The following is an 8219-nucleotide window of genomic DNA, read 5'->3' on the forward strand; positions in this document are numbered from 1 at the left end:
ATATAACAATAATAATCATATACTAATTATTTTTTATTAATATTCTTATTCTAATTCTAGTAAAGTTAGTTGTCTTATGGCACGAAGAAGATAATGAGTTCAAATCTTGAAAACTGCAATTTTTGCTACAAGGAAGGTAAGATTGGGAGTAAGATTATATAAATATACTCTCCACAAACTCCACTAGAATGAGGCAATATGATGACAACTTCTTTGTGGATTGTTGATAGATCGTTTCTTGTGAAAGTCCTCTTTGATTGATTGTTGACTTGTATTGTGTTGTCATTTGTTTTGATTGATTAAATGAACTTTGTGTAATTCTGTTGGACTTGTAAAATATTTGTACTTGAAGAATTTGCTTGTGGAATGGATTGAATTTGATGATGTGTGAGGTTATGGAATGTATGGATGGTTGTGGTTTGAATGGAAAGAATGGATGCTAACAGTTTTGATGATGGATTTTTGGATTAAGTGTTTAAGAATGTGGTTGGGGGATTTGAGGTGGTATGGCCACAAACAATAAAATTGTTTGATAAGCCTTGTGAAATTCGCCGCAAGAGAAAGGAACTCTTGATAAGAACGGGTACCTTGGCTCAGCTAAGAAGTTAGGAGAAAACTCACTAACAATGAAAATTCAAAAATAAAATTCAACATACTTTATTCATCATTATGCACGATTCATATATAGACTTTAATATTAGGCAAATCAGCCATAAACAAAAAGATTGAGATGATAACAACCTAATCTTATCTAATTTCTAATCTAATCTTTACTAGATCAATTCGGTTGGCTTTGAGATTTGGTGTTTTGAGTTTGTTTCTCCTTGGTCGAATTCTCTTAGGGTTAGATTGATTTTCCTTTGATCTTGATCTTTGAAAGATGGTTGGTTGATCCTATGGCCGAGATTCCAAGCTTTGGCCATGTGTTTGTTCCTTGCTATCTTCTCCTTCTAGATTATAGCAGTGTAGCTTTAGGCTCTTATCTTTAATCTCCTAGTTTTTAGCAGTGTAGATTTTAGGTAGATTTAGCTTCCTTGATTCATGCCAATTGCCCTTGTTCTATCTAGTTGCCTCTTTATGCTATCTCCCATACTTGGCCGTGCCATCCTAGACATCATAAACATTAATTAAGACAAATGCATCTAAAGACATAAACATCTAAAAGACATAAACTAGATATAAGCTAAAATGAAATAGACATGATAATTGAAATTCCCAAGCTAGTGTGGCTTAAGGTAACTTCCCACTTATTTAGGGTCCTAACTACTTGTGGTAATAACTAAAGAGATGAAGGTGGATCCTCCACTAAACCGTGGCCTCCCTCAAGCTCTTCAATTAGGCTTATACAATTTAAAGCCTTCTCATCTTACTTGGTCCCATTTGTACTTGTCTTCATGATGGAAAATATAAGTTGCCGAAGTGCTTCTTGAGCCTTTTTGGTCTTTGCTCGAGTCATAAGTCCTCCCAAACCATGTAAAGGGTCTTCAATGATGATAGGTCCCAATGAGTTTACATCACAAGGAGCCTCGTGCATTTTTCACATATACTTCTTAACCACTGATCAGAAGACTTATGTTTTGGAAACCACAATTGGCTGAGTTATGGAAGCATAAGATTTGATTAATTGAATGGCAGGTAGCAGGTATAATTAACATGAAGAAGCGTTTAAAGTTATTTCTGAGAAAAAATAATCTGATGAAATCGTTTGCTCCCTCAACTATTGGAGCGCTATGGTTTTTATCACATGTTTTCTGCATTAAAGAATTAATTTTACCCCCTAATATATAACCAAGATCTTCTATAGCCTTGATCTATTCCATAAAAAACACACAGATTTCTATTCCATATCCTTGATCATGAATTAAATATTGTTAGATTTATTAAGGAAGGAAAATAAAAGATATTTTATTCATGCTCTATGGGTTAGTTTGTGAGTTGGACTAAAAAATGAATGAATGAATGAATAAGAAGGTTCGAGCACAATAAAATATAGTTATGAAATGGTTTTAAATTCTTCACTTTCCTTCTTTCTCTATGAAACTCAACTTGCAGACCAAGCCTAAAGATTATGTTTTGCAATGAAACTCCACAACATGTGATTCAAGACTCAACTTCCTTGTTAGGATACAAAATTTCATTTTTCTTTAAACTGCTTGGAGTTGTAGATTTATTGTGTTTATCGCAATTGCAAACAATGCATGAACACGCAACTGCTGCAGCTGTAATGGTGTTGTGATAACCACTAAAATTGCAATGTTAGACTGCATTTACAGTTGCATACCACAATATGAAAAGGGAATCCAGATCGAGTACCTGATGAAGATGATAACATGTGTACCACTGAGCCACTGCTGAATTGACTTCATGCATTTCTCTTTAGTTCTCTTTTCCTGATAATTTTGAGAAGTATCTATGTATTCCTTTTAACGGTTTGCAACTGCAGAAGCCATTCCTTCTCTCACTTCATTATTGGCATTATCGTTTCAAAGATACATATTCTTGCCTCTATTCAAGATACATTATGGGCAGTTCAATATACATTGTATCAGTTTGTTCTTCTGATTCAGTATGCAATGCCACCTGCCATTAACATAGGAGCTTGTTAATCTCATGCTGGAATTTCTTTTTTGTGCTTCTAACATTTAACAATCAGCTATGAAAGAAAAGAAACACTGAACACTGAAGTTTGATTTTATCCGGGATTGTTTTCCATGCTATCACTCAATTGTTTGGAACTGGGTAAAAGGAATGTTCTGTAATTCTTTAATCATGTTAAGATTAGTTGGCTTGTATTAAAGGCTGTTATTAAGCTTCAATCTCGCTAACCAAATGTTTGAATTGGTTTTACTTACTTTTAGTTTATAAATTTTTTCATAAACTAAGCTTGTTTATGTAATAATGTTAGCTTATGAAAAAGCTTAGAAACCAAGAAAAAGAAGTAGAAGACAACATGTTCAAATTTGATAGGTTGATTCTTTTTTCAGTTTATGATCTCTCATTATAATCTCAATTCTGTAAACTAATATAAAAACAAATTTTGATCACCCAATAAACTCTATTCCAGCTGTATAGTTTAAACATAAATTCGTCATTCAATATTATGCTTATTTACATCAGCATAATCAGAAATGATTGATCACTTCACATTCTATTTTCATTTTTATTTTTTAAAATCACTTGCAGTTTAAATCTCAAACAAAAAGTTTTATTACAACCGATTTGTACAATAAGCTTAACATTTTTGGGTAAAGGGCAGATAAACAAGAAAGGAGGCTTTTGTACAAAACTACAAATCTTTTTTCCCAAATAAGATGTTGTAAATCCTTGGTACAAATTGGCTCTACAATTAACCTGGTTGAATCTTGAAGATCCACCACTATCCTCAAATAGGATGGTCAAATTTTGTATCAGGGCAGAGCAAAAGAATATAGAGGATTTCAACATATGACCTCTATATCACAAGACACAAGACGATAACCCTATCATTGCATTAAGGTCATCCTCTATGATTCCCATGAATATGGAAATAAAATGGCAGAATTTGATAGTACCAAAACAAAATGGTATCAGTATAAAGAGTATGGGTGATCATCAATAAATGATTCCTGCATAAAAAATCAAAACTGTTCCAACTTGTTCTTCCTAAACATAAGTCCTGCCCATGTCATCAAAGTATCAGTTAAAATAAATTACTAGCTTTCCAACAGTCAGTACCAATAAAAAAATCCATGGGCGATGATTCCTGCAAAGGATTGCAAAATTTGTATCAGAATATTAACAGCTCGAAGAAGAACCTTGACTTCACACCTCTACCCACAAATTCACCTCCTATATCTTCTATACAATTCAAGCTCTTAAATGGTTACAAAGAATTATTCACATTACATCACCATTTCCTATGCAGGAAATATCCATATCATCTTTCATCATGTATGCAGTAACAGAGGTTAAGAGAGAAATCCAACTTCCCAACTCCCTTCTACTCTATCAGCTACAATTTAGGTTCACAGATTCAGCCTGCAGATTAAGTCTAAAATTGTGAACCTCAACTGATACTTTTAACTTCTGCTCTTCCATAATTTTTAATAGACCAACCAGATTCTGTCGATATGCTTCACATCGCTGAGTGGCACCTTCTAACTCAGTGGTAAGCTCCTGAATTTTCTTATCCTCATCCTACAAACAGAGAAACTATTTTTATTTCCATGAGCATGTTAAATATCATTTTTGACAAGATGTGAGCAGTCTTTAGAAAGAAATTTGGAGCTATAAAATATAGAATGTATTTAGTCAGATCTATTAAAAAAGTTCAAAACAATCCCATACTGATAGAAGATATATATATACAGGGAACTAGGACAGAAAATCAGTTATTATTTCCTTTTATTGAACATTTATTTAATGAAATGAATACAGTACTTATGAAAGAAAGAAAAGTAAGTCTACAGGTGTAACCATCCTGAGTCATATTCTGCCTATTTCACTGTTCAGTGAACTGATCATTATTTCATACCAAGTCAGGAACCATGCAAACCATTGTGAAGTTTCATGACACTTCTTACCACGGTTATAATTGTGTTCAAAATGACCAATTCATTTTTCATATTTTTCAATATGTTTTTTATAGGCAAATGCTAATATGTCGGTGGGATCTTAACACTCAATCTCCTTATCACTCCACTCCTTAAACCCTCCACCCTAACCACCTAACCATCTTATAACTCCCTTTCAGAGTTTGCAATAATTGTTGTGCTTGTATCTAATGTCAAACATGCACTGATATGAAGGTCAGTCAGGTGACTCGCATATTTCTAGATTTCCATTGGAGTTCTATACAACTGCAGTTATTGGCTGTCTAATAAAATGATCATATAGAGTATAAGCTCCAAGTAAAACATACGTATTGTGAACAAAACTACAAAATGATTGCATGATAGTGAAAGAAACATAAAAAGTTCTTTTAAAAGGGAAAAAGAACTGTTAGTACATGAACTACCCTATTCATTTTCCAGATCGCATTTGTATTCTTTTTTTATAGGCAAAGTTTTGATGAGAAGGCGGAGGGGGGAATTGTGCAGCTGCCAGCGTTTAAACCTAGGTGCTCGCACTTTATGCCATGTAGCTCTATCAACTGAGTTACCTCTTGAGGACATTGTACTTGTATCTAATGCACAACAACCTGCTAGTATCTAAAGGTCAGTTAGGTGACTCGCGCATTTCTAGATGTACAATACTGGCTGTCTAAGAAAATGATCATATAAAGTATGTGATAATGAATTATTAGATCTGTGTAAGAAACAAGCTCTAAGTAAAACATATGTATGATGAACAAAACTACATATTCATTGCATGACAGTGAAAGAAACAAAAAATCTTCTTCTAAAAGAAAAAGAAACTGACTGTAGTGCAAGGCAGAATCTCAGGGGTGTCATTATCTGAAACATTTTGCACTAGTCCAGGACCAGGCTTTTTCGCAGCTGTAACCTTTTTTAAAGCCTCATGTAGAGCATCCATTGCTACACTAAATGTATGCTTTGATTCTGACCCCTTTTCCACATATTTCATAACTTCTTGGCGTAGACTATCATAACGAGCAGAAAACGACTCTAGAGGCTTACTTTGCAATCCATGAGTGTGTTCATCCAGCAATAACTCACTTTTAGTATTTCTTGTCCACCGTTTTAAGATGTAATGAGATGGAAGAGTTAGAACATTGATGACTCTGAAAACTGCTAATATGTGCCTACAAATTATTCCTGCAAATTCAAACATTTGGCAGCTGCAACTAGCTTTCTTATCAAAAACATTGAACCTAACCAAATGTACCTTATGGGCCTCCCCAAATTTTGTTACCCGATACGTAATTTCTGATCTTGTATCATCAATGGCTGTTGCAGCATATGCAAGGGTCTCAACCAATTCCTCTTGAAATTTTGTGAATATCCTCCTTGTATAAATGCTAGCTGCTTGTTTTTCCATAGGAGAAGGAGTATTTAAAACAGGTGCCGCGTTCAGGGTATCATAATCTGCCTTCATTTCTTTTTCTTGTCTACTTGCAATTGCTTTCTCATACAGCTTAATCAGATCCTGGACATTAGTTGATGCATTTATATAGCCATCAAAGTATGAATCAATAGTACCACTCCCTTGGGTTAAAGAAATTTCTCCAAAAAAAGTATCCCGAAGATACACAGGCACCCATTGGTGACGGGCCTTGTACATCGTGTGAAGCCATTCATTGTCCACAAATTCATATCTCTGAAGAATGGACTTCCAGCTTGACTCAAACTCATCAGTTGTCTCTGTTGCATTGATGCATCTCAAGAACTCTGCTTCAAAATTACAGTTCACATGATACACATCAGACAACCTCTCCTCTGCTTCCCTAATCACATTCCATTTACAGAACCGGTGTCGAGTCTTGGGAAGCACTTCCAAAACAGCAGAATGAATGATCCTATCATGGTCAGTTGTGATCGAAACCGGATGCTTTCCAGACATGGCCTCAAGAAAAGTCTGAAACAGCCAAAGAAACGACGTCTCCGATTCATTAAGACCAAAGCGCAACCAAACAGCACTGATTGCCCATGATGGTTCAATCCAGTAAACGGAGCAAATGGAACCCTATAATCATTCCACCTGTATGCCATATAAAAAACAACAGTATCACCAAAGCAGCTATAATTCTTTCTAGCATTAGCACCAGCCCAGAAAACATTCCCCGTCCTGCACCGAACAAAAGAACCCTGGACTCTCATCCTGCATTTGCCTTAGATAGTCGAAAACACACTGACCCCCACTACCAAGACTCTTCTGCTTGTTATTACTCATATAATTCTGACAATCAACTTTAGTAAAGCCAACATTATCCGGTCCCCCTGACTCCTTGATCAACACCGCCATAATCTCGGCTGCTCCCATCCCAGCAGCCTGGAGAGTATCAATTAGGCTGCGGGCGGGGCCCGTGATTCTACTATGCGATCGAAGGTGGTGGACCTTGTCAGGGGGAACAAGCTCATGGTTATGCTCCTTGACAAGTTTAGTAATGTACCATTTTCCGGAAGGGTTTATCTTCTTAACTGTCATTCGAGCCTTGCAGCCAACTCTGGTGACACTGTGCTGCCGTGTGGGACCGCGGCCATCCTTCATCTCGCGGCGGAAACCCTCACGGGAGCAAACGATCTGGCGGCAGATGAGAGAGCCGTCGCGGCGAGCACGCTGGCATTTGTGGGCGCGGATGCTGAAACCGGCACGGCGGGCGTAGGAGTTGTAGAAGATTCGAGCGGATGGTTCGGAATCGAATTCCATTCCCTCGAAAGGTTCGCCATTAGGGTTTGATGATTATGACTGTAATTTGCACATTTCGAAATCTGATACTTCTTTTTCCAAATCCATTGTCACTCTCACTCAGAGCAAGCTTTACCGTACCATGCTCACCTATAATCTTACAAATCTGTAAGCTGTTTTTGTGTTTGCAAATATTTGAATGTGTGTTTTAGTAATTTGAAAGTGGGATGTAAATTCTTTTAAGTAATTAGATAACATTTAAGTTACAGTCATTTGATTTAAGGATAAATCAGTAATTGAAGATACATCATTCTAATACTAAGATTGTTCTTCTCTATGACATTTTTCTATTCCAAACCGAACATAATTAAAACAAAAAATAAAATGGTATTAATGAAGAATATTAATGTATATAGGTTGATTTTCCATTCTGGTGATTATTTGGCATTATTGCAGAGGAATCTATTAATTGATATTAATCACCATCTCCTGAATCACCTAAATAGGCAATAAATGAAAAGATAACAAATTAAAATGACATTCCATTTAATCATAATATTCCATTTAGCACGTAAATTGAATATGTATGGTTGCAAATAAAATTTTGTTACATACATTTAGCACGTAAATTTGAATTGCACTCAATTACATAACTATAAAATATTTTAAGATATATACACATTTCATTTAATGTTTTAACATATTTTTTCAACATTTCGTAACAGCTCAAGCAGAAGATGTATCAGTCATAAAATTCAAATTCCATATAAATACATATTTCAACTGAAAAACATTCAACCATGGTAAATTATTCGGCATTGAAAGAGTTTTCTCGCTTGCTTTATTGACGCAAGTTTCTGATTGATTTATTTAATAACAGGTCGATTCTTTGCTCGCCATCTCGGCTTTGTTGGAATAAATTCCGACGCCGG

At 35.5% G+C, this 8219-nt stretch overlaps 1 pseudogene; it reads right to left on the reverse strand.

The window, feature by feature from the left end:
• On the reverse strand, nt 3532-7341 carry LOC109356256 (annotated as a pseudogene).

The sequence above is a fragment of the Lupinus angustifolius genome, chromosome LG09 (assembly GCF_001865875.1).
Source record: "Lupinus angustifolius cultivar Tanjil chromosome LG09, LupAngTanjil_v1.0, whole genome shotgun sequence".
Lineage (NCBI taxonomy): Eukaryota > Viridiplantae > Streptophyta > Magnoliopsida > Fabales > Fabaceae > Lupinus > Lupinus angustifolius.